The following is an 8136-nucleotide window of genomic DNA, read 5'->3' as shown; positions in this document are numbered from 1 at the left end:
AGGTAATTGTAGTTGGGACGAAAAAAATGTGCAAGAAACATATGGGGGAAAGGTGCTTAAAAACTGCGTTCCCTTTCTCCCCTCCCATTCATGCTTGCGTTTTCAGCTTCTGTGTATGGGCATATGTATGTTGTGAATAAGTGTTCAAAGATTTCGCCGTGCCTAGTTTGGAAATGCATGCAAGCCATATGTGTGCCAAGAGGAAAGCATGTGTGATGTGGCTAGTCTGGGTTGCATGTCTGTCCTGTGTGGATCTTCCTATATATACATAGATGTGTGTGTGTGTATACACACACTCATTTTATTTATATGTGTATATGTATATATAAAAGTAATACACTCGCCATTGTATATGTTTAGATATCTATATATGTAGAGAGAATTATCTATATACTATGTACAGAGAGGGAGAGGGGGAAAGAGAGAGAGAGAGAGAGAGGGAGAGAGAGACAGAGAGAGAGAGAGAGAGAGAGAGAGAGAGAGAGAGAGAGAGAGAGAGAGAGAGAGAGAGAGAGAATGAATGAGAATATTTACTGTGAATGTCGAGTGAACATTTTTTATTACCATTTTCAGCCTTTTAAACGTGCGGTTAAATTGTAGAAACTTGTAATAAGAAACAGGGATTCAATAAATCCCCCCTCCCCTGCCTTCCCCCCCCCCCCCCCATGGTAGGTCTTTCTCCTTTGAGGTTTGGACAAAGCAAAGGGAGTCTTTTCCCATGCGGAGGAAGGTGCAGACTAAAGTGTCTGTTGCAGGTATATTTGTTTGGAAACTGCCAGGAGGAAAAAGCCCCAAATCATCTTGCCTTTTGCAACAATGACATTGAAACCAGTTGCGTTTAAACATCTTCCTTTACTGTTTCTGTCTGTACAGAAAGTGGCCCCGTGAGACTAAGAAAGTGACCCAGAAAATGTAATTTTGCTCAGAATGAAAAGCCGCAGTATCTTGCTTTTAATTGAGTAGGACAGGGGAAGAAGTTTGTCTGGAGGACCATGTAGTGGTATTTCCCAAGCAATATAAGCAAAGTGTTGAGGTGTTGTTTTTGAATATCTTTCCTGGAATGTACTAGAGTCTGGGAACTAGATTAGCAAGTAGTTTTATGAACCAGGCTTTTATGAATAAAAATTCAGGAGTCTTTAATAAATATGATTTAAGAAATAAGCAGAACCAGTTAAACCACACCATCGAAAACTATTCCCCTCCCTCTCTTCCCAGTGTTGTCATGGGCAGGGGGTGAAAATGGAAGAGAATAAGAATCAGGATTTGAAAGTGATGTGATTTAGAAACTGTCGTACAGATCTTTGGAGTGCCTGCTGCACTCAAAGAAATGAGCGGTAGTAGACAAAAAAGGAGCTCATGTGATAATAACAATGCTCTGAACTTTATATTTACACTGGTGGTGTTGGTTGTTTTTTCTTTTAAAGCAATGTTCATATAATTTCTGTACAGATGCTATTTCATGAATCCTCCAAGTTGATGGATTAAGGTCTTGAGAGATCTAGAGACTAAAGTTGTGAATATGACTTGAATGGGAACGTTTGAGGCTATATTCTTAGTTTTAATGTATGGAACAAATCCCCAAACAAGTTTTCAAAGGACGATAGGAGATGGTTAGGACTAAGATGAGGAGGAAAAAGGCATCTTCACATGTATGATAGGTTTTTTTTCCCCTTAAGGAGCACCCAGTTACGGCTTTCTCCTATACACTGGTCATTTCTGCAAAGAGAATACATTTTTTTGTCCATTTGAGGATGAGAATAAGATTAAAACAAACATGGGTTGTCAGAACATAGGTGCTTGGAGGAGACAACTTGCCTGTAGAATAGAGCATCCATCATCAGTTATGTTGAGGAGTTGATGGGATATTAGTGTCATACCAAATTGCAGCATAAACAACATAACTTCCAAAGCCTATTGGTAAAAAAAAAAGGAAAAAAAATCATTTGCATGGACCCTTGCTGCATACTTCATGTTTTGCTGTCTATAAATTCTGGGCGTTTCAGTCACTGTAATGTATTTTATTAGGGGACTCTCGTGGTGTTTTTTTTCTTTCCCCTAAAAAAGTACAGAATTTGTTACATGGTGTATCATTATCTGCATTATCTCCTTTAAGAAACTCTGTTATATCCCTAGAATTGTCACTAAAATACTGCTGGTTTTGCTTTGAAGTGACAAATTGTCGTATCAAATGAAAAATTACAACAAGGCTTTTTTAGTAGAAATCTTTCTGAATGGACTGCCTTTTTTCCCTTTGTGTGGATAAACTGTCTTATAAAAGAAACATTAAAATGAAGCATATGTTTCATGGAAAGGAAAAAAGTCTCAGAATAAGACTTGGCTAAAATGACATCCTATAATTTTGGATGTCTTATTCCCCAGGGACAAACTTTCATGTCAAAATGGGATAATGCATTTCAAGAATCTTTCTGCTTTTCTTCTGCTTATGTGTTTCTGTCACCTACACTCACAATTTTCTCCTAGAAATTTCTGAAAAATTTGGTTAGGATAAAGATAAAACATCAAAAGATATGAATTGGGAGCTTTGTGTCATGTACTTATCTTTAATCCAAGGGATAAATAGGGATAGAGGGGAAGGAAAGAAATGCTCTCAGGTTTGCAGCATAAGATTAGATTTTTCTTTTTAGGTACCCAGTCATACTTTCTTTGGGATGATTGTGAACCTGGGAAGGAGTTTGGTGCTCATCCTTCCTGGCATTAATGGATGCATTGTTATATATCTAACATTATTATGACATATGACATTTTTATAATTAAGTAGACACGATGTTCCTTATGCTGTAGGAATAGGATGACCGCACGTAACTTCAACCTGAGTTGTGATGTAGACGTTGAATTGTTTGTGAGGTGAAATGTTCCCACTCTATGAACTTTCAGAGCCTTGTAACCAGGACTAAGAAACAGTGTAATCTCATGATAGATTTGGAATCTGAAGAAGTAGATGTGGGTCCCAACTCAGCCACTAAGCTAGCATGATTCTGAACAAATCACTTAACCTCTCTACACCACATTTTGGAGTTCTCTGTAAAAAGGGGATAAGTAATGCTTTTACCACACACTTCACAGGGTTGTTATGAGGAAAGGGCTTTGTAAAATGCAAGAAAAATCACATAAAGGTGATTTCTCACCATTGTAAAGTATGTCAGAGGATTTAGAAATGAAAGGAACTTTAGAGATCATCCAGCTTAACCACATTTAGAGAGAAGGAAAGTGCCATAGAGAAGCTGTGACTTGCTCAAGGTCAAACAGCTGACAAGTGTCAGAGCTGGGATTCAAATACACATAAAGGTGATCTCTTACCATTGTTAAGTGTGTCAAAGGATTTAGAAATGAAAGGAACTTTAGAGATCATCCAGCTTAACCACATTTACCGAGAAGGAAAGTGACATAGAGAAGCTGTGACTTGCTCAAGGTCAAACAGCTGACAAGTGTCAGAGCTGGGATTCAAATACAGGTCTTCCAACTCCCAAACCCCTGCTCTTTCCTTTACATGATGTGAGAGTGCTACTGGCAGGTTGGCTTTGGTGAAGCAGAATTTTATGGTCATTTGTTGAACTTATTTGCAGGGAAAATAAAAATTTTTCATCTTTTACAAAACAAAGTTCTCTATCAGATTTAGGAAGGACAGAGGATTTCCCTATGAAGAAGTTGTTTTCTTAAAGGTGTGACATATAATGGAAAGAGAATTAGAATGAAAGTCAAAGGAGTGGGAGGAAATTCTTGGCTCTGATACCTACCAGCCATGTGATCTTTTGGGGGACTCATTTCCCCTCCTTTATACATTGAAGGTGATGGATGACATCATCTTTAACATCTCCTCTACCTCTGAATTCTGTGATCCTGTATGTATTTATGAGTAGGGAAAAAATCTGATTCATTCCCTTGGACTACTTTAAATACTATTGAAAATGTTTTTTTCTCTGAAAATGTTTTCCCTGAATTTTAATAGCTTACATTTATTGCCATACTGTTATGAAACACTATATGGTATGATCTCACTTGATCCTCATAACTGCCTCCTTAATAGCGACTGACTTATGACCCCTGTTTCTTAAGGGAGAAAACAGCCTCCAGAAAGGGAAATGATTTACCCAAGGTCACACAGCTGGTGAATGATGAGGATGGGAGAGCAACCCCAATTTTCTAATTCCCAAGTTAATGCTCTTTGTGCCACATCAGCCTGTTGGAAGGTTGGTCTGGAAATCAGGGTAATCAATAGTAAACTTGTGTCTCTTGGTTTTGTACTATACAAATGTGATTAGATTTAAATTGCCTTTCTCATGCTGAATGGCAGCGGTGAGCCTGATTGAACTAATAGAATTTGGGCATATTTTTTCTAAAGCAAGTGCTTGAAGGCTGTTCTTTCATTTAACTCCCTAGGTTTAATGTTTGCTGTAAATGACTAGTTCAACTATTTTTTCTTTTCCTGCAGTCTCAAGAAATTGTTTCATAGTTGCTTATTACTGATCTAAGACATATATATATATATATATATATATATATATATATATGATAATTATTTATTATCTTTATTTTACTAGAGCACTGAATTGGGAGTCAGAAGAGAATCCAGTTCTTCTGGCTCCAAACTCAAGTGTCAGCTTTGCCACCTAACACTAATTGTGTGTCTATGGGAAAGTTATTCCATTTATCTGAGCCTCATTGTCTTAAGCTGTAAAATGGGGATAATCACATTTTGACAGTCAGTCTTACTTGGTGATCATGAGTTAACCACTTTGGAAATTGTAAAGAGCTATATAAATGTGAATTGAGGTTAGTTGTTTCACAATGAGTTGCCCTTAGTGTAGAAAGTAGTGGTGAAGGTATGACATCTTAAATGGTAGTTGTCTAAATTAACAATTTGTTATTGTTGTTTAGTCATTTCAGTCATGTCCAACTCTTCATGACCTCATTTTGGGGTTTTCTTGGCAAAGATACTGTACTGGAGTAGTTTGCCTTTTCCTTCTCCAGTTCATTTTACAGATGAGGAAACTGAGGCAAACAGGGTTAAGTGACTTGCCCAGGGTCACACAGCTAGTGAGTATCTGAGGCTGAATTTGTATTCAGGAAAATGAGTCTTCCTGATTCCAAGCCCAGTGTTCTACCCACTTCAGAGCCACTGACAATGGCAGCAGTCAATAGAATTCCTAAGTGTAACCAGAGTAAAGTGGGGCTTCTTCCTTAGAAATCTACCAATCTACAGGGGAAACAAATGTATTATGATGTCTCCTATTTGCAGTAGTTATTTGCGGAGAAAGCATGTGCTTATCTTATTTTCTCTTTGGAACTGATTCTGAATCTTGTTTCCTTGTAGAAACTGAATAGGAATATAACTGCCTTGGTCTGAAAGTGAGTGAAATTTCTATGGGGAAAACCACAAATACTAGAATTAATGAATTATTCTTTATTGAAAACGGGATATGACTTGGGAGATTTTAACTGGCATATTAAGGTGGGGATTCTGATGGTAAATCAATTTTAGCCCCCATTCCTCTATCTGATCAACTCATGCAAGGTTTTGTTTTTGTTCAGGTATTTCAATTTTGTCTGACTCTTTGTGACCCTACTTGGGGTTTTCGTGCAGAGATAGTGGAGTGGTTTGCCATTTTCTTCTCCAGCTCATTTTACAGATAAGGAACTGAAGCAAACAGGGTGAAATGACTTGACCAGGGTCACATAGCTAGTAGGTGTCTGAAATCAGATTTGAATACAGGAAGATTCATCTTCCTGACTGCAGGCTTGACACTTTCTCTATCCACTGTGCCACCTAGCCACCCCATACAAAGTTAACTTATTTAGTGAGTACTTAGTAAGCATTTACTATATGTAAGGCATCAGAAAATAATCAGGGGTCCCTTGAACTGGCTCATTTTCCTCTTTAATTTGGAGACAAGTTAATATAACAGGTTTTCTTGTAAACCTTTCTCCAAAGGGAGAAGATTTCTTAGATTCTGTCTATAAGATTACCTGTCTATAAGATCGAGTAATATTTATTAAATGCTTACTATGTGGCCCAGTGGGTAGAAAGCCTGAGCCTGGAATGGGGAAGACTCATCTTCCCGAATTCAAATCTGGCCTCAGACACTCACTAGCTGTGTGACCCTGGGCAAGTCACTTCACTCTGTTTGCCTCAGTTTTCTCATCTGTAAAATGAGCTGGAGAAGGAATGGCAAACTACTCCAGTATCTCTGCCACGAAAACCCCAAATGGGGCCACGAAGAGTTGGACACAGCTAAAATGAGTGAACAACAACAGATATACCTGGCACTGTGCTAAGAGGTTAGAAGGATAAAAGACAGTTCCTGTCCCAAAGGAACTCACAGTCTAAGGTGGGGGAGGAGGGTTGTCCTCTCAGGTCCCTTTCAGCTCTAGATGTTTGCTTCTGTTGTTAACCAAAGACAATATCATAAGTTCATGAGACAGTGTGTTGCAACTAGATTCATTACATGTATGTGGAACCCTAAGCAGGTGCAAAGAGTTCACATCCCATCACGTGTGGATGGTGCTTGAGATGACTCTGGAAGGAAGCCATGGATTCTAAGAGGTTGATGATGTTGACTGGGAGTACACTCCAGGTGGGCAGACGGCCACTGAAAAGTCGCAGACAGGAAATAGAACATCGTATGTGGGGAACCATAGGTAGGCCAGCATGGCTAAACTGTGGAGTGTGGCGAAGACAATAATGTATAAGAAGACTGGAAGGATAGTAAGGTTGCAAAGAGCTTTAAATGTCAGAAAGAAGACATCTGTATTTGATTCCAGAAGTAAGAGGGAGTTTATTTAGTAGGGCGTTGGGATGGTCAGATTTATGTTTTAAGAAACGTGGATTGGAGTGGGGAAAAGAATTGAAATAGGGGGACCAACTTGAAGGCTTCTCGCAGTAGTTCAGGGAAGAGGTGATAAGTTCCTGATCTAGAGTAGTGTCTGTGAGTAGAGAGCAAGGGGCATGTCCAGGTGAAATTCAGGAGATGGAAACATAAGTGGGGTGAGGGAAAATTAAGAGTTGAGAAAGAAACTGAAGTTTGGGGGCAGCTAGGTGGCACAGTGAGTAGAACACTGGCCCTGGGGTCAGGAGGACCTGAGTTCAATTGTGGCCTCAGACACTTGACACGTACTAGCTGTGTGACCTTAGGCAAGTCACTTAACCCCAATTGCCCTGCCAAAAAACAAAACAAAACAAAACAAAAAAAGAAACTGGTTTGGTTGCCAATCTGGGTGATTAGAAGGATTGTGGTGCCTTTAACAGTAATAGGGAAATTCAGAAGAGGGGAGTGTTGTTGGGGAAAGATAATGAGTTCTGCTGGGCATGCAGGTGCACTCATGGTAATCCCAACCATTTGGGAGGCTGAGGCTGGTAGATTTCTTGAGTTACAGTGGGTTAAGCTGCTTGGGCATCCAACCAAAGCTCAGCATTTATATGGTGAGCTCCAAGGAAAGAGGGACCACTAGGTTGCCTAAGGAGGGACAAACTGGCCCAGGTCATAAAGAAGGTCACAGCTCCTCATACCAAGTTAGTAATACAACCTTGAATAGACAACATTGTCCTTCCAGCCTGAGTGAGATAAGGAGACTTAGTCCTTAATAATAATGATGATAATGATGATGATAATTTGGGCATGCAAAGTTTAGGATGTCTCCAGGAAATCCTGTTTGAAATTGTATTTAGGCAGTTCATAATGTGCGACTGGAGCACAGGAGAGATTGTCTAAGGCTGGATATAAAGATCTGGGAATCATGAACACAGAGTTATTGAGAGAAAAGAGAAAGCCCAGGACAGAGCTTTTAGAATTTCTTCCACTTAATTGTAGCTTTTCTATTCAACAACATCTAGAACTAGGATTCTTAACCTGACATATGTGAATTTTTTAAAAAAATATTTTGATAACTCTTTCAATATAATTGGTTTCCTTCGTAATCTTGTGTATTTTGCTTTATTCATTTAAAAAACATTCTGAGAAGGGGTCCAAAGGCTTCACCAAACTGCCAAAGATGTCCACGATGCAAAAAAGTTTAAGAAACCTTAGTCTAGAAGAATCTGTCTCTAGTGTCTACCTTCATTTCATAGGTTTGCCATAGAAAACCTTAGGGTCTTCAGGGCTCAACTGAGAAATGTATATA

Source organism: Trichosurus vulpecula, chromosome 8 (assembly GCF_011100635.1).
Source record: "Trichosurus vulpecula isolate mTriVul1 chromosome 8, mTriVul1.pri, whole genome shotgun sequence".
Lineage (NCBI taxonomy): Eukaryota > Metazoa > Chordata > Mammalia > Diprotodontia > Phalangeridae > Trichosurus > Trichosurus vulpecula.
This window is presented reverse-complemented; position numbering follows the sequence as displayed.